The 27,033-nt window shown below is 47.3% G+C and overlaps 2 pseudogenes; both read left to right on the top strand.

Annotated features, from left to right (window-relative positions):
• The first annotated feature begins 24,594 nt into the window (after positions 1-24,594).
• LOC139267606 (U2 spliceosomal RNA) lies at positions 24,595-24,798 on the top strand (annotated as a pseudogene).
• Positions 24,799-24,920: 122 nt separating this feature from the next.
• LOC139267692 (U2 spliceosomal RNA) lies at positions 24,921-25,098 on the top strand (annotated as a pseudogene).
• The last annotated feature ends 1,935 nt before the right edge of the window (positions 25,099-27,033 follow it).

The following is a 27,033-nucleotide window of genomic DNA, read 5'->3' as shown; positions in this document are numbered from 1 at the left end:
TTAACTGGATTTAAATTCTCCAGCTGCCATGGGGAAGGTTTTATAAATTCTTGTACTGCTATTTAATCTTTAAGATTATTGTGTGATAATTCGCCTGATTTGGCTGTTCATGGTGTTAGATTGAATGTACAGCGCAGTAACAGGCCATTCGGCCTAACTGGTCCATGCAGTGTTTATGCTCCACACCCACCCAATTAACCCTATCAACATATCTTCCTATTCCTTTCTCCCTCATGTGGCTTCCCCTTAAACCCACCTATCCTATTCGCCTCAACCACTCCTTGTGGCAGCGAGTTCCACCATCTCACCATTCTCTGGGGAAAGAAATTCCTCATGAATTCCCTCCTGGATTTAGTAGTGACTATCTTATGGCCCCATAAATATGATGAGATTCTGTTAAGCTGACTAGTCACTCATAAAATTCACAAATGACATCCTTTCTGACTGTGACAAAGGCAAACTATCCCTCCTCGTCCTCCTGGACCTGTATGTAACCTTTGACACAGACGACCACTCCATCCTCCTCCAACACCTCTCCACCACCGTCCAGCTGGGTGGGACTGCATGCGCCTGGTTCCATTCTTATCTATCTAATCGTAGCCAGAGAATCTCCTGCAACGGATTCTCTTCCCGCCCCCGCATCGTTACCTCTGGTGTCCCCCAAGGATCTATCCTTGGCCCCTCCTATTTCTCATCTACATGCTGCCCATTGGTGACATCATCCGAAAAGATATTGGTGAGGCCACACCTGGAATACTGCGTGCAGTTTTGGTTTCCATATTTACAAAAGGATATTCTTGCTTTGGAGGCAGTTCAGAGAAGGTTCACTCGGTTGATTCCGGGGATGAGGAGGTTAACATAGAAAACATAGGTACATAGAAACATAGAAAATAGGTGCAGGAGTAGGCCATTCAGCCCTTCTAGCCTGCACCACCATTCAATGAGTTCATGGCTGAACATGCAACTTCAGTACCCCATAGAAACATAGAAAGGGTTGACTTATGAGGAAGGGTTGAGTAGGTTGGGCCTCTACTCATTGGAATTCAGAAGAATGAGAGATGATCTTATCGAGGCGTATAAGATTATGAGGGGGCTTGACAGGGTGGATGCAGAGAAGATGTTTCCACTGATGGGGGAGATTAGAACTAGAGGGCACGATCTTAGAATAAGGGGCCGCCCATTTAAAACGGAGATGAGGAGAAATTTCTTCTCTGAGGGTTGTGAATCTGTGGAATTCGCTGCCCCAGAGAGCTGTGAAAGCTGGGACATTGAATAAATTTAAGACAGAAATAGACGGTTTCTTAACCGATAAGGGGTAATGGGGAGCGGGCAGGGAAGTGGACCCGAGTCCATGATCTGATCAGCCATGATCGTATTGAATGGTGGAGCAGGCTCGAGCGGCCGTATGGCCTACTCCTGCTCCTATTTCTTATGTTCTTATGAAAACACAGCACCAGTTTCCACATGAACGCTGATGACACCCAGCTCTACCTCACTACCACTTCTCTCGACCCCTCCACGGTCTCTAAATTGTCAGACTGCTTGTCCAACATCCAATTCTGGATGAGCAGAAATTTTCTCTAGGTGAAGTCCCCACCACAAACTCCGTTCCCGAGCCACTGACTCCATCCCTCTCCCCAACTTCTGTCTGAGGCTGAACCACACTGTTCCCAACCTTGGTGTCATATTTGACCTTGAAATGAACTTTCGACCACATATCCACAGCATAACTAAGACTGCCGATTGCCACCTCCGTAACATCGCCCGTCTCCGCCCCTGCCTCAGCTCATCCGCTGCTGAAGCCCTCATCCATGCCTTTGTTACCTCTAGACTTGACTATTCCATCGCACTCCTGACTGGCCTCCCACATTCTACCCTACGTAAACTAGAGGTGATCTAGAGCTCAGCTGCCCGTGTCCTAACTCGCACCAAGTCCCGCTCACCCATCACCCCCATACTCGCTGACCTACATTGGCTTCCGGTTAAGCAACGCCTCCATTTCAAAATTCTCACCCTTATTTTCAAATCTCTTCATGGCCTCGCCCCTCCCTATCTCTGATATCTCCTCCAGCCCCACAATTCCCCAAGATGTCTGTGCTCTTCAAATTCTGCCCTCCTGAGCATCCCTGATTATAATCGCTCAGCCATTGGTGGCCGTGCCTTCTGTTGCCTGGGCCCCAAGCTCTGGAACTCCCTCCCTAATCTCTCCGCCTCTCTATCTCTCTTTCCTCCTTCAAGATGCACCTTAAAACCTACCTCTTTGACCAATTTCTACTTGTGCGGCTCACCGTCAAATTTTTATCTCATAATACTCCTGTGAAGCACCTTGTGACATTCCACTACGTTAAAGGCACTATATAAATACAACTTCTTGTTATTGTATGTTGTACTTTACTTGTTCTGAGGAATGAAACATTACTGCGCCCCTGTACCCGGATTATGGGATGAAGTGCCAGACAAGTAAAGGCCCAATGTCTGGGTGTGAATCTAATGATAACCTCATGGAGCGTATAGGTGTGATAACCAGACAGGCTTGTGGTTATCGTCTGGTCACGGATGGACAAAATTACCCCAATTAGCAGGAGTTCAGGAGGCAGTCAACAGATGGGTCCAAACAATCCCATTTCCTGAGTGGTAAGCATGCTTCTGTATAAGAACAGGTCACTTAAGCCGTTATCAGTTGGAACAGACTCGAGAAGATTGCACGCAAATCGACTGTACTCCTGTTCTCCAGATTGAGGGAATTATCACCCGATCTGTGTTATGCAGCGCTTTGAATGAACTCTGGAAAGATAAATTGTGATCCTGTGAGCTTGATTATCTGGTATCCAAAACCCTGAGACTCCGATCATTAGAGTCAATCTCAGTGTGTGGAAAGGGATTCCCTGGTGTATCTCACCCACTGACACACCAGAGTGTCCACACTGTGACTGCGGTGGGTCGATCCCATAGTTTCCGATGCCTTTAATCACATCAATGCGTGGTCCCCGTTAAAGGGACATCGACCGTCCTGTCCTATTCTGAGTATTTGTGGCAGTTAATGGGCCAGCCACCTTTCTGTCTTCTCTTTTGTAATTAAATAGACATTGTGTCTCCTTACCTCAGCCTAATACCTAGATATAAGAACATAAGAAACTGGAGCAGGAGTAGGCCATTTGGCCCCTCAAGCTTGCTGCGTCATTCAATAAGATCATGGCTGATCTGATAATGGACTCAACTCCATTTCATTGCCCGCTCCCCATAACCCTTCACTCCCTTATCACTCAAAAATCTGTTTAACTCCACTTTAAATATATTCAATGACCCAGAATCCACTGCTCTCTGGGGTAGAGAATTCCAAAGATTTGCGGCCCTCTGAGAGAAGAAATTCCTCATCTCTGTTTTAAATGGGGGACCCCTTATTCTGAAACTATGCCCCCTAGTTCTAAATTCCCCCACGAGGGGAAACATCCTCTTTGCAACCAGCCTGTCAAGCCCCCTCAGAAGCTTACACGTTTGAATAAGTTTGCCTCTCATTCTTCTAAACTCCAATGAGTACAGGCCCAATCTGCTCAACCTTTCTTCATAAGTCATAGAAACATAGAAAATAGGTGCAGGAGTAGGCCATTCAGCCCTTCTAGCCTGCACCGCCATTCAATGAGTTCATGGCTGAACATGCAACTTCAGTACCCCATTCCTGCTTTCTCGCCATACCCCTTGATCCCCCTAGTAGTAAGGACTACATCTAACTCCTTTTTGAATATATTTAGTGAATTGGCCTCAACAACTTTCTGTGGTAGAGAATTCCACAGGTTCACCACTCTCTGGGTGAAGAAGTTTCTCCTCATCTCGGTCCTAAATGGCTTACCCCTTATCCTTAGACTGTGACCCCTAGTTCTGGACTTCCCCAACATTGGGAACATTCTTCCTGCATCTAACCTGTCTAAACCCGTCAGAATTTTAAACGTTTCTATGAGATCCCCTCTCATTCTTCTGAACTCCAGTGAATACAAGCCCAGTTGATCCAGTCTTTCTTGATATGTCAGTCCCGCCATCCCGGGAATCAGTCTGGTGAACCTTCGCTGCACTCCATCAATAGCAAGAATTCCTTCCTCAAGTTAGGAGACCAAAACTGTACACAATACTCCAGGTGTGGCCTCACCAAGGCCCTGTACAACTGTAGCAACACCTCCCTGCTCCTGTACTCAAATCCCCTCGCTATGAAGGCCAACATGCCATTTGCTTTCTTAACCGCCTGCTGTACCTGCATGCCAACCTTCAATGACTGATGTACCATGACACCCAGGTCTCTTTGCACCTCCCCTTTTCCTAATCTGTCACCATTCAGATAATAGTTTGTCTCTCTGTTTTTACCACCAAAGTGGATAACCTCACATTTATTCACATTATACTTCATCTGCCATGCATTTGCCCACTCACCTAACCTATCCAAGTCACTCTGCAACCTCATAGCATCCTCCTCGCAGCTCACACTGCCACCCAACTTAGTGTCATCCGCAAATTTGGAGATACTACATTTAATCCCCTCGTCTAAATCATTAATGTACAGTGTAAACAGCTGGGGCCCCAGCATAGAACCTTGCGGCACCCCACTAGTCACTGCCTGCCAACCCCTTCATCTCAGGAATGAACCTCGTGAATCTTCTCTGAACTGCATCCAATGCAAATATATCGGTTGGCAGGATAGGCACACCAACGTCAGCGTTCTCACTCAGGCCAACGTTCCCAGCATCGAAGCACTGACCACGCTCAAATCAGCTCCCTTGGGTGGACCACGTTGTCCGCATGCCTGACACGAGACTCCCAAAGCAAGCCCTCTACTCGGAGCTGACATGGCGAGCGAGCCCCAGGTGGGCAGAGGAAACGCTTCAAGGACACCCTCAAAGCCTCTTTGAAAAAGTGCAATATCCCCACCGACACCTGGGAATCCCTGGCCCAAGACTGCCCAAAATGGAGGAAAAACATCTGGGATGGCATCGAACACCTCGGCTCCCTACACAGAGAGCAAGCTGAAACCAATTGTAAACAACGGAAGGAGCGCACAACAACTCAAGCACCCCTCCCCCCCGTTCCTTCAACCACTGTCTGCCCCACCTGTGACCGAGACTGTAGGTTCCCGCATAGAACCCATTCGTCACTTGAGAACTCATTTATCGCGCGGAAGCAAGTCATCATTGATCCCGAAGGACTGCCTAAGAAGAATCCCTCCATAAATACGGAGACCAAAACTGTACGCAGTACTCCAGATGTGGTTTCACCAATACCCTGTACAGTTGTAGCAAGATTTCCCTATCCTTATACTCTCTCCCCCTTGTGATAAAGGCCAACATTCCACTTGCCTTCCTGATTACTTGCTGTACCTGCATGCTAACTTTTTTTGTTTCATGTACAAGGACCCCCAGGTCTCTCTGTAATGCAGCATTTTGTAACTTCTCCCCATTTAAATAATTTTGCTTTTTTATTTTTCTTACCACAGTGGATAGTCTCACATTTTCCCACATTCTACTCCATCTGCCAAATTTTTCCCAATCACTTAGTCCTTTTTGTGTCCTCCTCACAACTTGCTTTCCAACCTATCTTTGTATCATCAGCAAATTTGGCTACATTACACTCGGTCCCTTCATCCAAGTCATTAATATAAATTGTAAATAGTTGGGGTCCCAGCACCGATCCCTGCGGCACCCCACTAGTTACTGTTTGCCAACCAGAAAATGACCCATTTATCCCGACTCTCTGTTTTCTGTTAGTTAGCAAATCCTCTATCCATGCTGATATATTACCCCAACCCCATGAGTTCTTAACTTGTGCAGTAACCTTTTATATGGCACCTTCTCGAATGAAATCCAAATACACCACATCCATTGGTTCCCCTTTATCCACCCTGCTCGTTACAACCTCAAAGAACTCCAGTAAATTTGTGAAACATTATTTCCCTTTCAGAAAATTATGTTGACTCTGCTTGACTGTATTATGATTTTCTAAATGTCCCGCTACTATTTCCTTAATAATGGACTCCAATATTTCCCAATGACAGATGTTGGGCTAACTGGTCTATAGTTTCCTCCTTTCTGCTACATTTGTGGTTTTCCAATCCACTGGGACCTCTCCAGAATCCAGAGAATTTTGGTAGTTTACAACCAATGAATCCACTATCTCTGCAGCCACATTTATGACCCTTGGAGGCAGACCATCAGGTCCAGAGGACTTGTCCACCTCTAGCTCCATTAGTTTGCCTAGTACTTTTTCTCTCAATAGCCCCTTGATTATCAATTATTGGGATGCTTTTAATGTCTTCTACCGTGAAGACCAATACAAAATATTTGTTCAAAGTCTCTGCCATTTCCCTGTTCCCCATTATTAATTCCCTAGTCTCATCCTCTAAGGGACCAATGTTTACTTTAGCTACTCTCTTCCTTTTTATATACCTGTAGAAGCTTTTACTGTCTGTTTTTATATTTCTTGCTAGTTTACTCTCAAACTATCTTCTCTCTCTCTCTATAATATTTTTTCGTCATCCTTGCTGGTTTCTAAAAGTTTCCCAACCCTCTGGCCTGCCATATTCTTCACAACATTGTATGTCTTTGTTTTCAATCTGATACCATCCATTACTTCATTAGTTAGCCATGGATGGTTCATCCATCTCTTAGAGTCTTTCTTTCTCACTGGAATATATCTTTGCTGAGAGTTATGAAATATTTCCTTAAATGTTTGCCACTACTCATCCACCGTCTCTGCCTTCATAGCTTTGTAATTGACTTTATTTAAGTTCAGAATACTAGTTTGAGGCCTAGCTTTCTCACCCTCAAACTGAATTTGAAATTCTTCCCAGGAGGTTCCTTTACTATGAGATTATTAATTAATCGCATCTCATCACACATTATCAGATCTAAAATACTCTGTTGCCTCGTTGGTTTCACAACGTATTGTTCCAAGAAACCATCCCACATACACTCTATAAACTCTTCCTCAAGGCTACCTTTGCCAATTTGATTTGTCCAATTAATATAGAGATTAAAATTGCCCATGATTATTGCCGTACCTTTCTTACAAGCCTCCATTATTTTTTGATTTATACTTTGCCCTACAGTATGGCTATTGTTAGGGGCCCTGTCGACTACTCCCACCAGTGATTTCTTTCCCTTATTATTTCTTATCTTCACCCAAACTGATTCTACATCTTGATTTTCTGAGTCAATATCATTTCTCACTACTGCACTGATCTCATCCTTTATTAACAGAGCTACCCCACCTCCTTTTCCTTTCTACTTATCCTTCCGAAATGGCAAAGACCCCGGAATATTCAATTCCCAGTCTTGGTTACATTGCAATCACGTCTCTGTAATGGCTATCAGATCAGACCTATTTATTTCAATTTGTGCCGTCAACTCATCTATCTTGTTATGAATGCTGCATGCATTCAGATAAAGAGCTTTTAATTTTATCTTTTTACCATATTCCCTACTCTGACCCCACTTTCTGATGCACTCTTATGTGTATACGCTCTGTCCCTTCCTGTCACACTCTGGGTATCATTACCCCTATTGCTACCCTGCTCTATCTCCTTTTCCTTGACAGTTTAAATTTCCACTCATGGATCCCTCCCCCTCACTATTTAGTTTAGAGCCCCTCTCTACAGACCTAGTTATTTGATTCGTCATGACACTGGTTCCAGCATGGTTCAAGTGAAGCCCCTCCTGACAGAACAGCTCTCTATTATCCCAGTACTGGTGCCAGTGCCCCATGAATTGAAACCCATTTCTCCCACACCAATCTTTGACCCACGCGTTTATCTCTCTGATCTTATTTACCCTATGCAAATTTGCTCGTGACTCAAGTAGTAATCCAGAGATTACTAGCTTTGTGGTTCTGCTTTTTAATTTAATCCCTAGCTGCTCAGACTCCCTCAGCAGAACCTCAAGAGGCTTAGGCACAAAATCGAGGCTGACATTCCATTGCAGTATTGAGGGAGTGCTGAACTCTCAGAGTTGCCATCTTTCGGATGAATCGCTCAGCCGAGGCCCCATCAGCCCTCAACCAATATCACTAAAACAGATTATCTGGCCATTGCTTTCATGGAAGCTTGCTGTGCACGAATCATTTGCCACAGTTTCTACATTACATCAGTGAATGCACTTCAAATGCACTTTGATGTTGTTGTACTTCATTGGCTGTAAAGCATGGGACATCCTGAGGTCATGTAAGGTGCCACATAAGGACAGGTCTTTATTGAACAAAGGAGACAAGGCCCAAAAATGGAACAGTCAGTAACAGGATATCAATTAGTCTCCTCTTATCTTGGAGAAATCAAGGAATCGACAAAGTGCGTTTTTGAACCAAAGCTGATTTACTTGTCAGATATCCATAAAATTAAACTCCAGCCCAGTTACAGGGGAAACAAAGTCCAATTGTCAGAATGAACATGGTTCAGTCTCGGATGTGATTAACAGCAGAATCCAACCCCTGCAGTCAGTTGTGAACTTGCTGGTGTGTCAGCAGGGTGAATGAGTCAGTCAATCCCTTCCCATACATGGAGCAGGTGAACGGCCTTGATGTCTCATTAGTTCATTTCTGCTTTTAAAGCTCTTCTCACAGTCAGAACATTTAAAAGGCCTCTTATTGGTGTGAACAAGGAGGTGTGTAGTGAGGCTGGATGACTGACTGAACTTCTTTCCGCAGTGGGAGCAACTGAACAGCCTGTCCCATGTCTCCCTGAACTCTCTGGTGTGCCTGAAGATTGCATGACCGAGTCAATCCCTTGCCACACTCAGAACAGGTGAACGGCCTCTCCCCGGAATCACTGCGTCGATGAGTTTCCAGCTCAGTCTGGGAACTGAATCCCTTCCCACGGTTTCTCCGTGGTGCGGGTGTTCTTGTGTCTCTCCAGCTTGGATGATCAGTTGAACCCTAGTCCATCACACAGAACACGGGTACGGTTTCTCCCGCTGTGAATGCTGCGATGTTTTGTCAGGCTGTGTAACTGGTTAAAGCTCTTTCCACAGTCAGTGCACGGGAACACTCTCACTCGGGTGTGCGTGTCTCGGTGCTTTTCCAGTCACGCTGATGTTTAAAATCTTTTCCCAGACAGGACAGACAAACGTTTCTCCTTCCACATTCAAAGGCCGACGATATTCAGGTCCCGATGAATGGAGTGACTCTGTCAGATCGAGACATCATGTTTGGTTTGAATTTACTGTATGCAAGTCCTCCCCTTCATTAGGAGTTTAAAAATACATCACAGTAAGTATAGGGTCGAAATTCAGAACAGACAATTCTAGTTTCTATTGAGCATTCTTTCCTCCCTTGTTCCCCCAAAGCTGTAAATCCCCATCCCACACACACCCTCCTCCCTGTGCTGAAATCCAAACCCATCACACCATCTCCAAAATTATTTCTTTCTCGCTGACTTTTCACCTCCCCTGAACGTGCTGACTCTGGCTGGGTTCAGTTCTACACTCACTGGTTCCCCTCCCTCTCCCTCCCCTGAACGTGCTGACTCTGGCTGGGTTCAGTTCTACACTCACTGGTTCCCCTCCCCTGAAGGTACTGACTCTGGCTGGGTTCAGTTCTACACTCACTGGTTCCCCTCCCCTGAAGGTGCTGACTATGGCTGGGTTCATTTTTACACTCACTGGTGCCCCTCCCTCTCTTCCCCTGAAATTGCTGACTCTGGCTGGGTTCAGTTCTACACTCACTGATTCCCCTCCCGTTCTGCCTCCCCTGAAGGTGCTGACTCTGGCTGAGTTCAGTTCTACACTCACTGGTTCCCCTCCCTCTCCTCCCCTGATGGTGCTCACTCTGGCAGCGTCCATAGAAACATAGAAACATAGAAAATAGGTGCAGGAGTAGGCCATTCGGCCCTTCGAGCCTGCACCGCCATTCAATGAGTTCATGGCTGAACATGCAACTTCAGTACCCCATTCCTGCTTTCTCGCTATACCCCTTGATTCCCCAAGTAGCAAGGACTACATCTAACTCCTTTTTGAATATATTGAGTGAATTGGCCTCAACAACTTTCTTTGGTAGAGAATTCCACAGGTTCACCACTCTCTGGGTGAAGAAGTTTCTCCTCATCTCGGTCCTAAATGGCTTACCCCTTATCCTTAGACTGTGACCCCTGGTTCTGAACTTCCCCAACATTGGGAACAATCTTCCTGCATCGAACCTGTCTAAACCCGGCAGAATTTTAAATGTTTCTATGAGATCCCCTCTCATTCTTCTGAACTCCAGTGAATACAAGCCCAGTTGATCCAGTCTTTCTTGATAGGTCAGTCCCACCATCCTGGGAATCAGTCTGGTGAACCTTCGCTGCACTCCCTTAATAGCAAGAATGTCCTTCCTCAAGTTAGGAGACCAAAACTGTACACAATACTCCAGGTGTGGCCTCACCAAGGCCCTGTACAACTGTAGTAACACCTCCCTGCCCCTGTGCTCAAATCCCCTCGCCATGAAGGCCAACATGCCATTTGCTTTCTTAACCGCCTGCTGTACCTGCATGCCAACCTTCAATGACTGATGTACCATGACACCCAGGTCTCGTTGCACCTCCCCTTTTTCTAATCTGTCACCATTCAGATAATAGTCTGTTTCTCTGTTTTTACCACCAAAATGGATAACCTCACATTTATCCACATTATACTTCATCTGCCATGCATTTGCCCACTCACCTAATCTATCCAAGTCACTCTGCAGCCTCATAGCATCCTCCTCACAGCTCACACTGCCACCCAATTTAGTGTCATCTGCAAATTTGGAGATACTACATTTAATCCCCTCGTCTAATCATTAATGTACAGTGTAAACAGCTGGGGCCCCAGCACAGAACCTTGCGGTACCCCACTAGTCATTGCCTGCCATTCTGAAAAGTACCCATTTACTCCTACTCTTTGCTTCCTGTCTGACAACCAGTTCTCAATCCACGTCAGCACACTACCCCCAATCCCATGTGCTTTAACTTTGCACATTAATCTCTTGTGTGGCACCTTGTCGAAAGCCTTCTGAAAGTCCAAATATACCACATCAACTGGTTCTCCCTTGTCCACTCTACTGGTTCTAAACGCACTGCTTCCCCTCCCGTTCTGCCTCCCCTGGAGGTGCTGACTCTGGCTGGGTTCAGTTTACACTCACTGGTTCCCCTCACTCTGATCCCCTGAAAGTGCGGACTCTGGCTAGGTTCAGTTCTACACTAATTGATTCCCCTCCCTCTCTTCCCCTGAAGGTGCTGACTCTGGCTGAGTTCAGTTCTACACTCACTGGTTCCCCTCCCTCTCTCCCTCCCCTGAACGTGCTGACTCTGGCGGACTTCAGTTGTACACTCCCTGGTTCCCCTCCCTCTCCTCCCCTGATGGTGCTCACTCTGGCAGCGTCCATAGAAACATAGAAACATAGAAAATAGGTGCAGGAGTAGGCCATTCGGCCCTTCGAGCGTGCACCGCCATTCAATGAGTTCATGGCTGAACATGCAACTTCAGTACCCCATTCCTGCTTTCTCGCCATACCCCTTGATTCCCCAAGTAGTAAGGACTACATCTAACTCCTTTTTGAATATATTTAGTGAATTGGCCTCAACAACTTTCTGTGGTAGAGAATTCCACAGGTTCACCACTCTCTGGGTGAAGAAGTTTCTCCTCATCTCGGTCCTAAATGGCTTACCCCTTATCCTTAGACTGTGACCCCTGGTTCTGAACTTCCCCAACATTGGGAACAATCTTCCTGCATCTAACCTGTCTAAACCCGGCAGAATTTTAAACGTTTCTATGAGATCCCCTCTCATTCTTCTGAACTCCAGTGAATACAAGCCCAGTTGATCCAGTCTTTCTTGATATGTCAGTCCCGCCATCCCGGGAATCAGTCTGGTGAACCTTCGCTGCACTCCCTTAATAGCAAGAATGTCCTTCCCCAAGTTAGGAGATCAAAACTGTACACAATACTCCAGGTGTGGCCTCACCAAGGCCCTGTACAACTGTAGCAACACCTCCCTGCCCCTGTACTCAAATCCCCTCGCTATGAAGGCCAACATGCCATTTGCTTTCTTAACCGCCTGCTGTACCTGCATGCCAACCTTCAATGACTGATGTACCATGACACCCAGGTCTCGTTGCACCTCCCCTTTTTCTAATCTGTCACCATTCAGATAATAGTCTGTTTCTCTGTTTTTACCACCATCTGCCATGCATTTGCCCACTCACCTAACCTATCCAAGTCACTCTGCAGCCTCATAGCATCCTCCTCACAGCTCACACTGCCACCCAATTTAGTGTCATCTGCAAATTTGGAGATACTACATTTAATCCCCTCGTCTAAATCATTAATGTACAATGTAAACAGCTGGGGCCCCAGCACAGAACCTTGCGGTACCCCACTAGTCACTGCCTGCCATTCTGAAAAGTATCCATTTACTCCTACTCTTTGCTTCCTGTCTGACAACCAGTTCTCAATCCACGTCAGCACTCTACCCCCAATCCCATGTGCTTTAACTTTGCACATTAATCTCTTGTGTGGCACCTTGTCGAAAGCCTTCTGAAAGTCCAAATATACCACATCAACTGGTTCTCCCTTGTCTACTCTACTGGTTCTAAAAGCACTGCTTCCCCTCCCGATCTGCCTCCCCTGAAGGTGCTGACTCTGGCTGGGTTCAGTTCTACACTAATTGATTCCCCTCCCTCTCTTCCCCTGAAGGTACTGACTCTGGCTGGGTTCAGTTCTACACTCAATGGTCTCCCTCCCCCGAAGGTACTGACTCTGGCTGGGTTCAGTTCTACACTCAATGGTCTCCCTCCCCCGAAGGTGCTGACTCTGGCTGGGTTCAGTTCTACACTCACTGGTTCCCCTCCCCTGAAGGTGCTGACTCTGGCTGGGTTCAGTTCTACACTCACTGGTTCCCCTCCCTCTCCCTCCCCCAAAGGTGAAGAGAAAAAGATTAATGAAGACAATCGTAGGTCCCTTGCAGTCAGATTCAGGTGAATTTATAATGGGGAACAAAGAAATGGCAGACCAGTTGAACAAATACTTTGGTTCTGTCTTCACGAAGGAAGACATAAATAACCTTCCGGAAATACTAGGGGACTGAGGGTCTAATGAGAAGGAGGAACTGAAGGAAATCCTTATTAGACGGAAAATTGTGTTAGGGAAATAGATGGGATTGAAGGCCGATAAATCCCCGGGGCATGATAGTCTGCATCCCAGAGTACTTAAGAAAATAGCCCTAGAAATAGTGGATGCATTGGTGATCATTTTCCAACAGTCTGTCGACTCTAGATCAGTTCCTATGGAATGGAGGGTAGCTAATGTAACACCACTTTTTAAGAAAGGAGAGAGAGAGAAAACAGGTGATTATAGACTGGTTAGCCTGACATCAGTAGTGGGGAAAATGTTGGAATCATTTATTAAAGGTGAAATAGCAGCACATTTGGAAAGCAGTAACGGGATCGGTCCAAGTCAGCATGGATTTATGAAAGGGAAATCCTGCTTGACAAATCTTCTAGAATTTCTTGAGGATGTAACTAGCAGAGTGGATAAGGGAGAACCAGTGGATGTGGTGTATTTGGACTTTCAAAAGGCTTTTGACAAGGTCCCACACAAGAGATTGGTGTGCAAAATTAAAGCACATGGTATTGGGGGTAGTGTACTGACGTGGATAGAGAACTGGTTGGCAGACAGGAAGCAGAGAGTCGGGATAAACGGGTCCTTTTCATAATAGCAGGCAGTGACTAGTGGAGTGCTGCAGGGCTCAGTGCTAGGACCCCAGCTATTTACAATATACATTAATGATTTGGATGAGGGAATTGAGTGTAATATCTCCAAATTTGCAGATGACACTATGCTGGGTGGCAGTGTGAGCTGTGAGGAGGATGCTAAGAGGCTGCAGGGTGACTTGGACAGGTTAAGCGAGTGGGCAAATGCATGGCAGATGCAGTATAATGTGGATAAATGTGAGGTTATCCACTTTGGGGGCAAAAACACGAAGGCAGAATATTATCTGAATGGCGGCAGATTAGGAAAAGGGGAGGTGCAACGAGACCTGGGTGTCATGGTACATCAGTCATTGAAAGTTGGCATGCAGGTACAGCAGGCGGTGAAGAAAGCAAATGGTATGTTGGCCTTCATAGCGAGGGGATTTGAGTATAGGAGCAGGGAGATCTTACTGCAGTTGTACAGGGCCTTGGTGAGGCCTCACTTGGAATATTGTATTCAGGTTTGGTCTCCTAATCTGAGGAAGGACGTTCTTGCTATTGAGGAAGTGCAGCGAAGGTTCACCAGACTGATTCCCGGGATGGCGGGACTGACATATGAGGAAAGACTGGATCGAGTGGGCCTGTATTCACTAGAGTTTAGAAGGATGAGAGGGGATCTCATAAAAACGTATAAGATTCTGACGGGACGGGTTAGATGCGGGAAGAATGTTCCCGATGTTGGGGAAGTCCAGAATCAGGGGACATAATCTAAAGATAAGGGGTAGGCCATTTAGGACTGGGATGAGGAGAAACTTCTTCACTCAGAGAGTTGTTAACCCGTGGAATTCCCTGCCGCAGAGAGTTGTTGAGGCCAGTTCATTGGATATATTCAAGAGGGAGTTAGATGTGGCCCTTACGGCTAAAGGGATCAAGGGGTATGGAGAGAAAGCGGGAAAGGGATACTGAGGGAATGATCAGCCATGATCTTATTGAATGGTGGTGCAGGCTCGAAGGGCCGAATGGCCTACTCCTGCACCTATTTTCTATGTTTCTATCCTCGCCTTCTTATACCCTGTAAAAGGAGTTTAGAAAAGTCATCACTGTAAGTAAGATAATAGGAACATAGAAGATAGGCCATACAGCCCCTTGAGCCTGTTCTGTCATTCAGTAAGATCAAGGCTGGTTTTGTGCTTCAACTCCACTTTCCCGCCCTATCCCCATATCCCTTGATTCCTTTAGTATCCAAACATCGATCTGAGCCCTGAATGACTGAGCCTCCACAGCCCTCTGGGGGAGAGAATTCCAAAGATTCACCACCCTCTGAGTGAAGAGGCTTCTCCTTATCTCTGTCTTAAATGGCCAACCTCTTAGCCTGAGACTGTGACCCCTGGTTCTCGATTCTCTAGCCAGAGGAAACAGCCAATCAGCATTTGTGTGAAGAAGTGCTTCCTGACATCACCCCTGAACGGCCTGGCTCTAATAAGGTTCTGCCCCTTCACCAGAGGAAATCGTTTCTCTCGATCTACCCCATCATCTTAAACACCTCAGTTTGATCATCCGTTAACCTTGTATGTTCAAGGGAATACTGGCCCAGTCTGTCCTCATACTTTACACAAGTCATCACTAAGTACAGAATAGAAATTCTCAACACAGAGTTCTAGTTTCTTTGGAACATTCTTTCCTGCTCAGCTGCAGAATTAGTTCCACTCCCTGCTCTTGCCCCATAACCCTGCAAACTTTTCCAACTCAAGTACTTATTTATTTTGAAAGTTACTCCTGAATCTGCTTCCACCATCCTTCCAGGCAATGCATTCCGGATCAGAACAACTCATTGCTTCATTCTTTCCCTCCTGCAGCATCTGCTTTATTTGCCAATCACCTTAAATCTGTGTCCTCTGATTACTGACCCTTCTGACACTAAAAATTGTTTCTCCTGATTAAGAGGGTTGCTGGGCTGGAAGAGGTTACAGAGATAGGGTGGGGCGAGGCTTGGAGGGATTTGAACAAGTGGATGAGAATTTTAAAGACTGAAGCCACCAGCCGTCTCCCCCCGTGCAGAATGTGACTCTCTATTAACAGGAAGGATTTTTGTTTAACTACTAAAGATGCATAATGAGGGGAAATCAGTCTCTGTGCCTTTAACAGTGACATGGAAAGAGGGAAATGAATGACTTTTAAACACCTGGTCCACTTGGCACTGAACTATCTGAAACTCATAATACGAACTCCAGGTAAACAAAATATTGATATGTTAAACTGTTTGGTTGACAAAAGAAATCTCGATTTAACTTTTAACATTGGACAGGGGTTCACACTGACTCACCTGACTGGCCGACTCAGGATCCACCCCTCAAGCCCCGCAATTGGTTGCAGAACACGCTGCTCCCTGGGCCCTCTGGCCTCTGAGCTCTCTTCCTGTTGGTTCCCAGGGCAATCAATCATCACTCACCAACATTACGCTGTCAGATGAGGTTCAGGGGCTCAGAGGAAGAAATAAAATGAGGCCGTGAATCTGAGTTCAGAAATAAAATTAGAGAAGCATGATTACATTTATAAACTAAACTGTTTAAGATCAAATCAAATGAATTGTTGTATTTAATATATTGCTTTTGGGCCAAGTGGGAAACATGTAATGTGTGGGCTGTGCAGAGTGTCTGTGCCCAGTCACACAGAATGTCCCTGGCTCTCCGTTCCCAGTGCACATGTTTTGGCTTACATCCAATTGACTGGATAAACCTCGCCCTCCTAAACCCCATCACAGAAATATTAGCATTTGATGTTTAGTTATGCTAAACCTTTATAAAACATTGGTTAGGCCTCAGCTGTCAGATTGTGTTCAATTCTGGGCACCACACCTTTGGAATGATGTCTACACCTTAGAGAGGATGCCAAAGAGATTTACAAGAATGGTACCAAGGATGTGGAGATACTGGAGAAGCTGCGGTTATTCTTCTTGGAGCAGAAAAGGTTAAGTGGAGATTTCATTAAGATCCCACACGGCAGACTGGTCACGAAAGTAGAAGCTCATGGGATCCAAGGCAAAGTGGCACCTTGGATCCAAAATTAGCTCAGAGGAAGGAAGCAAATGGTAATGGTCAATGGGTGTTTTTGTGACTGGGAGGCTGTTTCCAGTGGGGTTACTCAGGGCTCAGTACTCGGTCCCTTGCTTTTTGTGGATTATCAATGATTTGGACTTGAATGTAGGGGGTATGAGTAAGAAGTTTGCAGATGATACAAAAATAATGAAGAAGAAAGCAGGAAGATATCAATAGACTGGTCAGGTGGGCAGAACAGTGGCAAATGGAATTCAATCCGGGGAAGTGTGAGGTAATGCATTTGGGGAGGGTGAACAAGTCAAGGGAATACACAATAAATGGTAGGACACTGAGAAGTGTAGAGGAACGGAGGGACCTTGGAGTGCAGGTCCACAGATCCCTGAAGGCAGCAGGAGAGGTAGATAAGGTGGTTAGGAAAGCATTCAGGATAGCTGCCTTTATTAGGCGAGGCATAGAATATCAGAGCAGGGAGGTTATGCTTGAACTGTACAAAACACTAGTTAGGCCACAGCAAGAGTAATGTGTGCAGTTGTGGTCACCACATTACAGGAAAGATGTGCTTGAATTAGACAGGGTGCAGAGATTTACGAGGATATTGCCTGGACTGGATAATTTTAGCAAGGAGGAAAGATTGGATAGGCTGGGGTTATTTTCTTAGAAAAGAGGAGGCTGAGAGAAGACCTCATCAAGGTGTATAAAATTAGGAGGCGCCTCGATAGAGTGGATAGGAAAGACCTATTTCCCTTAGCAGAGGGGTCCATAACTGCAGGGCATAGATTTAAAGTAATTGGAAGAAGGTTTAGAGGGAGACCTATTTGATGTATATAAAATTATGAGGGGCCTAGACAGAGTGGATAGGAAGGATCTATTTCAGTTAGCAGAGGGGTCAGCTGTGGCTCAAGGTGTAGCACTCTCACCTCGGAGTCAGAAGGTTGTGTGTCCCAAGTCCCAATCCAGGGAGTTGAGCACAGAAACTGTAGGCTGACACTGCAGTGTAGTGGTGAGGGAGTGCTGCACTGTCGGATGAGACGTTAAACCGAGGCTCCGTTTGCTCTCTCTCTCTCTGGTGGCTGTAAAAGATCCCGTGGCACTGTTTCGAACAAGAGCAGGGGAGCTATCCCCGGTATCCTGGCCAATATTTATCCCTCAGCCACATTGCTGTTTGTGGGAGCTTGCTGTGCGCACGTTGGCTGCCGCATTTCCCACATTACAACAGTGACTACACTCCAAAAGTACTTCATTCTCTGTAAAAGCTTTGAGACGTCTGGTGGCGGTGAGAGGCGCTATATATATGTACATCTTGTATCACTGTAAGCCAAGAGCTGTACAGTGGGATTAGGCTGGAGAGCTATGGCAGGGACACGATGGGCCGAATGGCCTCCTTCTGTGATGTCACTGTCCGGGATTCTATGACGTCACAGGTCTCGCCTGCAGCCTGATGAGTGATTGACAGCCGAGAGTTCGCGCAGTCGCACCGGGAACCGCGGCCCGGCACAGTGCCCCCCCTCTCGGTCACTATCGGCGATAACCACGCATGCCCAGAGGACACCGACCGGCCCCTTCCCCCACACTCGGAGCTGTGCCTGCGTGCAGAGTCAGCGCGGGGCCTTCCGGGGAAAGGCGTTTGTGTCCGTTCGAGAGCCACGATTGGTGACATAAAGTGAGATTTCTCTCCTCCGATTGGGCAGAGAATCGCGGAGGGGGGGGGGCGATCGGGAGAGAATAAAGGGAAATCCAAACCCGAGAGTCTGTCCATCCCGAGCCCCGAGCCCAGATTCCACAGTTTGGCGGAGCGCGCTCGAGGGACACGTGATCCGGGCCCACGGCCTGATTGACGGGAGCTTCCGACCAATGGGGAGCGAGCGGGGCGGGTCCTCCAATCAATCGGAGAGACCGAGGGGCGGGACTTGCACCGGCTGATTGGCTGACCCGCAACAACAACAACTTGTATTTATATAGCGCCTTTAACATACTAAAACATCTCAAGGCGCTTCCCTGCAGTGTTGCAGGACAAAACCAAAACATTTGACACCGAGCCACATAAGAAGATAATAAGGCAGGTGACCAAAACTTGGTCAAAGAGGTAGGTTTTAAGAAGTGTCTTAAATGAGGAAAGAGAGGCGGAGAGGTTTAGGGAGGGAGTTCCAGAGCTTGGGGCCCAGGCAGCAGAAGGCACGGCCACCAATGGTGGAGGGACTATAATCAGGGATGGTCAGGAGGGCAGAATTAGAGGATATCTCAGGGGATTGGGGCTGGAGGAGATTACAGAGATAGGGAGGGGGCGCGGGCCATGGAGGGATTTGTAAACAAGGATGAGAATTTTGAAATCGAGGCGTTGCTTAACCGGGAGCCAATGTCCTCATAGGCAGTCCCTCGGAACGAGGATGACTTGCTTCCACGCCGAAAACAGATGAATCCTGAAGGGTGGAAGATGCCTGTGCGTGGATTTTTTTGTTGCACACCAGCCACCACACGGGCTTGACAGAGCTAGGTTGTGGCCCAGTAGCAAGGATTAACCAGGACGACTGGAGACCAACTCTGCTGCACGGACCTAGTGCGCACACATATCGCATTGTGGGCTGGCCCGTGCTGCCCCCTGGGCCCTCGCCTCTCCTGGGCCCCGATCACGTCCCTCTACGAACTCTTGCCGTTCCTTCGCCCCGACCTCGCCGCTCCTGCTGTACCTGCCCGCACTGAAATCAGCCGTCGCCCTCCTGCAGCAGCACGCACTGCTCCCTGCAGTGGTATACCGTCGCACGCTACTCCCTCCAATGGCCCCAGCAGGCTGGGACCGCGCTGATTTCCGGGCCAGGCCGCCACATGCTACTCCCTCTGTTGGCCAATGTAGGTCAGTGAACACAGGGGTAATTGGTGAGCAGGACTTGGTGCGATTTAGGACACGGGCTGCCGAGTTTTGGATGACCTCAGGTTTATGTAGGGTAGAGTGTGGGAGGCCAGCCAGGAGTGTCGAGTCTAGAGGTAACAAAGGCACGGATGAGGGTTTCAGCAGCAGAAGAGCTGTGGCAGGGACAGAGATGGACGATGTTACGGAGGTGGAAATAGGCGGTCTTAGTTATGTGCACAGCAGCGACTTTGTGCAGTCCCTTGCTCAGGGCCAGGGGAGGCTGTGGGCCGTTATTCCCCTTATTGGATACAAGGCTCTTTGTTTCACAATCGGCTGTCTCAGTTTTTAATGTAGACTTTTAAAATTCATGAATAAAAGCAGATAAACCCTGTGCATCTGCGGAACAAAACATTTAATATTTGGGAGTAAAAATACTTTTTTTTTTTCCCCTGTGTGGAATTTATATTTAGTTTCAGACAACAACAAAATGGGAGTGTTATAAAATGAAATTTGACATCAGCACAAACCAAGCATATTCTCATAAGGGGCAAAGATGAGGCTTCCAAAGCTGGAGCTCCCTGAATGACAAAGGATATGGAGGTTAAAATAAAACAGCAAAAGGAGGTTTATGACAAAATGTCAGGTACAGAATCCAGTCAAAAACCAGGCAGAATACAGAGAGTGTGGGGGAAACTGAAAAAGGATATAAGAAGGGCAAAGAGAGAATACAAGAAAAGATTATTGGGCAACATAAAAGGAAACCCCAAAACCCCAAGTGAAAGAAAAGTTAAAGGAATGGTGGCATTTTTTTAGGGACCAAATAGGAGCTGATTATACAGAGACGGAGGTCATGGTGAGGTACTGAATGAGTACTTAGCATATGTCTTTACAAAAGAGGGTGAAGTTAATGTCAGGTAGGGGAGGAAGGAGTAGAGAAATTGGATCGGATGAACATGGATAGAAAAGAGATACTCAATAGATTGGCATCACTCAAAGTTAACAAGTCCTGATGGGATGCATTCTAGATTGCTGAGGGAAGCTAGGGTGGAGATAGCAGAGGCTCTGACCATAATCTTTCAAACTCTCCCAAGAGAAAGGTGTTGTCTTCTGAAGAAAGGTTGAGCAGATTGGGCCTATACTCATTGGAGTTTAGAAGAATGAGAGATTCATATAAGATTCTGAGGGGGTTTGACAGGGTAGATGCAGAGAAGATGTTTCCCCCTGTGGAGGAATCTTGAACTGGGGAGCATAGTTTCAGAATAAGGGGTCACCCATTTAAAACTGAGATGAGGAGGAATTTCTTCTGTCAGTGGGCTGTGAATCTTTGGAATTCTCTACCCCAGAGAGCTGTGGAGGCTGGGTCATTGAATATATTTAAGGTGGAGATAGACAGATTTTTGAATGATAAGAGAGTCAAGGGTTACGGGGAGCGGGCAGGAAAGTGGAGTCCTATTTCTTATGTTCTATGCAAGTTACATTTCTACATAGTCGCTCACTCAGTAAGTCATTGGGTCCCACTGAACTATAACCCAAGAAATCTCACTCTCACACAGACCGTACCTTGCAGACCAACAACCCCAATCTGCACCTCCCCCTTCTCCACAATAACAACAGACAAAAAGATTTTGCAGTCCACAACCCAAGCTCACACTGGTAGAAACATCTGGTAATTGCCATTAAAATACAAAGCAGAGCAATAGAACCCTCGTTGGTCCCTTGTAGACTAATGGATGGAGATTGATCAGCCAACATTCCATTCTCACAGAGTGCGGATGGTGGAAGACAGACCATAGGATTTTTGCTTTTGCACTTCCTTTGTCAGCAGAATCTTATCCCCACTTGCCCAGAGTCAGATCTGTGAGCAGCTCCTACAAAGATTAACCAAGAATCGTTCAAATTCGGGCCGGGGCGAAACGGGATAATATTTACTGTATTTCCCGTTAATTTACAGGCGCTTCCTGATCCATCACCATTTCACGGACACGTCTATTTGCAACAGAAAAATTCTCTGATTGGATCCCCTTGATCACATAACTGATTGCTGATTGGTCCCCTTGGAGGATAAGACACACCCAACAGTTTCTCTGGAATGTGTAATTAGAACCACCCAGCCTACGTAATCCATGACTTTGCAAAGTGCAATTCGAGCCATTCTGACTGCCGACTCCAGACAGAAGAGAGCTCATTCTCACAGGTGAAGACCTCCCAATCCCCCAGCCCAAGTTCCTGCCCCATCCCCCAGCCCAAGTTCCTGCCCCATCCCCCAGCCCAAGTTCCTGCCCCACCCCCCAGCCCAAGTTCCTGCCCCATCGTCCAGCCCAAGTTCCTGCCCCATCCCCCAGCCCAAGTTCCTGCCCCATCCCCCAGCCCAAGTTCCTGCCCCATCGTCCAGCCCAAGTTCCTGCCCCATCCCCCAGCCCAAGTTCCTGCCCCATCCCCCAGCCCAAGTTCCTGCCCCATCCCCCAGCCCAAGTTCCTGCCCCATCCCCCAGCCCAAGTTCCTGCCCCATCCCCCAGCCCAAGTTCCTGCACCCCGCCCCACCCCAAGTTCCTGCCCCATTCCCCACCCCAAGTTCCTGCCCCATCCCCCAGCCCAAGTTCCTGTCCAACCCCCAGCCAAAGTTCCTGCCCCATCCCCCAGCCCAAGTTCCTGCCCCATCCCCCAGCCCAAGTTCCTGTCCATTCCCCAACCCAAGTTCCTGCCCCATCCCCCAGCCCAAGTTCCTGCCCCATCCCCCAGCCCAAGTTCCTGTCCAAACCCCAGCCCAAGTTCCTGTCCAACCCCCAGCCCAAGTTCCTGCCCCATCCCCTAGCCCAAGTTCCTGCCCCTCCCAGCCCAAGTTCCTGTCCAACCCCCAGCCCAAGTTCCTGTCCAACCCCCAGCCCAAGTTCCTTACCCATCCCCCAGCACAAGTTCCTGTCCAACCCCCAGCCCAAGTTCCTGACCCATCACCAAGCCCAAGTTCCTGCCCCAACCCCCAGCCCAAGTTCCTGTCCAACCCCCAGCCCAAGTTCCTGACCCATCCCCCAGCCCAAGTTCCTGCCCCATTCCCCAGCCCAAGTTCCTGTCCAACCCCCAGCCCAAGTTCCTGCCCCATTCCCCAGCCCAAGTTCCTGTCCATCCCCCAGCCCAAGTTCCTGTCCAACCCTGAGCCCAAGTTCCTGTCCAACCCCCAGCCCAAGTACCTGCCCCATCCCCCAGCCCAAATTCCTGCCCCATCCCCCAGCTCAAGTTCCTGACCCATCCCCCAGCCCAAGTTCCTGCAGCCCCCTCTCCAGCCCAAGTTCCTGTCCATCCCCCAGCCTAAGTTCCTGCCCCATCCTCCAGCCCAAGTTCTTGCCCCATCCTCCAGCCCAAGTTCCTGCCCCATCTCCCGGCCCAAGTTCCTGCCCCCCCAGTCCAAGTTTCTGTCCAACACCCAGCCCAAGTTCCTGTCTCCCCACCTCAGCCCAAGTTCCTGTCCATCCCCCAGCCCAAGTTCCTGTCCATCCCCCAGCCCAAGTCCCTGCCCCATCCCCAGCCCAAGTTCCTGCCCCATCCCCCAGCCCAAGTTCCTGCCCTTCCCAACCCAAGTTCCTGCCCCCCCCAGCCCAAGTTCCTGCCCCCCCACAGCCCAAGTTCCTGCCCCCCCAGCCCAAGTTCCTGCCCCATCCCCCAGCACAAGTTCCAGCCCCATTCCAGCTCAAGTTCATGACCCTCCCGCCCAATTTCCTGACCTTACCCCCCACACCGCGGTGCCATAGATGGAGCATTGTGAGTGGGTCACGGAATGTTAACAGGTTTATTGGGTGTGGTGAATAGGTGACAGTTTCTTGGCTTCCTCCAAAGATGTCACTTGTCACACACGCACCGAGCTTTCCGAGAAATCAACCAGATATCGGGGGAGGAGAGGGAGAACTTGCTGCGGGTGTAAAGCGGGTGGGTTGGATGAACGTGATCTGTCTTCCCTGAGTTCCCTCTCTCTCCCTCCCCAAGTCTCCCTCCCTCTCCCCCAGTCTCTCTCCCTCCTCCAGTCTCTCTCCCCCCTGTCTCCCTCACCCCATCTCCCTCCCCCCAGTCTCCCTCCCCCCTTCTCCACCAGTCTCCCTCCCCATAGCCTCTGTATTTAATCTCTCTCTCTCTCTGCCCCAGTCTCCCTCCCTACCCTGTCAAGTGCTCTCAGAATCTTATACATTTCAATAAAATCACCTCTCATTCTTCTAAACTCCAATATGTATAGGCCCAACCTGCTCAACCTTTCTTCATAAGACAATCCCTTCATCTCAATAATCAACTTCTCTCAACTACCTCCAAAGCAAGTATATCCCTCCTTAAATAAGGAGACCAAATCTGCATGCAATACTCCAGGTGTAGCCTCACCAATACCCTGTACATTTGCAGCAAGATTTATCTACTTTTATACTCTGTCCCCCTTGCAATAAAGGCCAACATCCCATTTGCCTTCCTAATTACTTACTGTACTTGCATACTAACGTTTTGTGTTTCATGTACAAGGACCTCCAGATCGCTCTGTACTGCAGCATTTTGTAATCTCTCTCCATTTAAATAATAATCTGCTTTTTTATTTTTCCTACCAAATTGGATAACCTCACATTTTCATACATTAAAGAAAATGGAAATAAAATGCGAGAAAATAATTGATGAAGATATTAATATATCTCTGTGGAATTGACTAGCAAACATTAAGAATGGTGTGTTTTGCTTATACACACACACATATAATAAATATATATATATTTTATATGTGTGTAGCAAAGACTGTGTGCTCTTTTCAATTGTTCTGCTTAACCTGTTTCGAATCACATTCCTTGGTCTTTAGGACCCTGCGGCAGCCCATCCAGCAGTGCTTGCTGGGTCAGGATATAAAGAGACCACGTGCTGTTGCTCCTCCCACTGCCTGAGGGAATGGGGCAGATATTTAAAGGGGCAGGAACTCCCCTTTCTCTGCCTATTTATAGTTAAATGGACAGTCCAGTTTATCTTGAAGTGTCTTGGATTTCACTAACAGAGCTCTCAGTAACAGTCGCTCCTTTCGGCCTTTTGGCTAAGATCATGCATAACTGACCTGACAGGGGAGTAACCATTGACCCCAAAGTGGTTCTCCCTGGATCAGGAAGGTGGTTCTCCTATGCTTTTTGGAAATAGGAGGTGTGTGGGGGACCTGACCCATCCACCTCCATGGCACGAACCTGGTATTGCAGTACTTCCAGGAACGGTGCAGTGGCTCTAGGCCTTTTGGCTAAGAGCATTGGCGCAGAGTGATCCTTGATGTGTGCAAGGTGACCTCTGGCGTTTGTGATTTGACAAAGAATTGGAAAGATTGGCTACGAATTTAAAAAAATAAAAAAAAAACAGTCGCTCCTTTGGCTAAGATCAAGTGTAGTATCTGTTCTTATCAGTTTAATATCCCCTATGGGGACATGATATTGAATTGATTTTTGGACAGGGAGCTGGATCAGGGGCATGCCCCGTCCACTCCATGTACCGACCTGGTATTGCAATATTTCCAGGAACGGTGCAACTTCGCCTCTCGGCCTTTTGGCCTAAGATCAAATATATTGGCGCAAAGTGATCTTTGGCATTAGAGTTGATCGGGAAAGAAATTGGAAAAAAATACAGTCGCTCCCTTCTGTATTGTGCAGTGATTGTAAAACTATATTTCAGTGACTTGAGCCGTTCTAAAATGTCTCACTGTTTTTGATGATCCATTTGATTTGCTTCTCTTTTGGAAAGACTTCAGAATTTTGCAGTGTGACGAAGGTTTCCTTTAAAGGTGGAACAGCATGTGTTTCAAAATATTCTGCTGTAATCCTCCCCATCCCCGCCAAATTTGTGGTGTGACTGGAAAAGCATACACACACACACACACACACACACCCGAGTGCGAGTGTTCCAGTGCACTGACTGTGGAAAGAGCTTTAACCAGTTACACAGCCTGACAAAACATCGCAGCACTGACAGTGGGGAGAAACCGTACACGTGTTGTGTGTGTGGACCAGGCTTCAACTGATCGTCCAACCTGGAGAGACACAAGGACACCCGCACCATGGAGAAACCGTGGGAATGTGGGGACTGTGGGAAGGGATTCAATTACCCATCCCTGCTGGAAACTCATCGACGCAGTCACACCGGGAAGAGACCGTTCACCTGCTTCATGTGTGGGCAGGAGGTCATTCAGTCATCCACCCTGCTCACACACCAGCACATTCACACTGGGGAGAGGCCGTTCATCTGCTCCGTGTGTGGGAAGGGATTCACTCGGTCATCCAATCTGCGGAAACATCAGCGAGTTCACACTGGGGAGAGGCCATTCACTTGCTCCGTGTGTGGGAAGGGATTCACTCAGTCATCCAACCTGCTGACACACCAGCGAGTTCATAAGTGACTGCAGGGTTTGGATTCTGCTGTTATTGCTGCTGTTAATCACATCCCGATTGAATCGTGTCCATTCTGTTAGATGGGTTTGTTTCTGCTGATGTTAATAATCCTCAGAAGAATGAGAGGTGAAATGTAAAAGATTATGAGGGGGCTTGACAAGGTGGATGCAGAGAGGATGTTTCCACTGATAGAGGAGACTAGAACTAGAGGGCATAATCTTAGAATAAGGGGCCGTCCATTTAAAACAGATGAGAAATTTCTTCTCAGAGAGTTGTAAATCTGTGTAATTCACTGCCTCAGAGAGCTGTGGAAGCTGGGACATTGAATACATTTAAAACAGAAATAGACAGTTTCTTAACTGATAAAGGAATAAGGGGTTATGGGGAGCAGGCAGGGAAGTGGACCTGAGTCCATGATCGGATCAGCCATGATCGTATTAAATGGCAGAGCAGGCTCGAGGGGCTGTATGGCCTACTCCTGCTCCTATTTCTTAATGTTCTTTTTTTTAACTAGACTGGAATTTATTATTTTTATATTTTAAATAACACAGTGATTTGTTATTTGATGTCTCCAAGATAAGAGGAGACTAATTGATGTCCTGTTAAAGACTATTCCATTTTTGGGCCTTTTCTCCTTTCAGTTCTCAGACTTTCAGTTACTCTCATGGACAAGTCCCAGCTCCCCATACCTTCCAAAGTGCCTCTCCTAGCCTTGGGATCCGGGGGAGGTATTGGTAATACACCTGGGATCACTTTCAGCTACTGGACTTAGTGTGTGCCCCACAGCATCTCTCTCATCTTTGGTGTGTGAATAGAGCCTGCAAACGTGGTTTCAATTTAAATTTGAATCCACTCAGCAAATGTATTAAAAATAACTACATATAAGTAAACAAAGCACATCAAATAATTGGCAACGGTTTAGAGTCAATAATGAATAAGTAAACATATCGGCCCAATAATCCAGTTCTATATTCACATGAGAAAGTCTGTTATTTAACTCCTCGAGTGGACAGAACAGAGAAAAATCCCAACTCTAAAACATTTAGAATCAATTGTAAATATCTTTCAAATCCTGAATGGTATC

Source organism: Pristiophorus japonicus, chromosome 7 (genome assembly GCF_044704955.1).
Source record: "Pristiophorus japonicus isolate sPriJap1 chromosome 7, sPriJap1.hap1, whole genome shotgun sequence".
In the NCBI taxonomy this organism is placed as follows: domain Eukaryota; kingdom Metazoa; phylum Chordata; class Chondrichthyes; family Pristiophoridae; genus Pristiophorus; species Pristiophorus japonicus.
The sequence above is the reverse complement of the archived record's forward strand: the minus strand, read 5'-3'. Positions and strand labels throughout refer to the sequence as shown.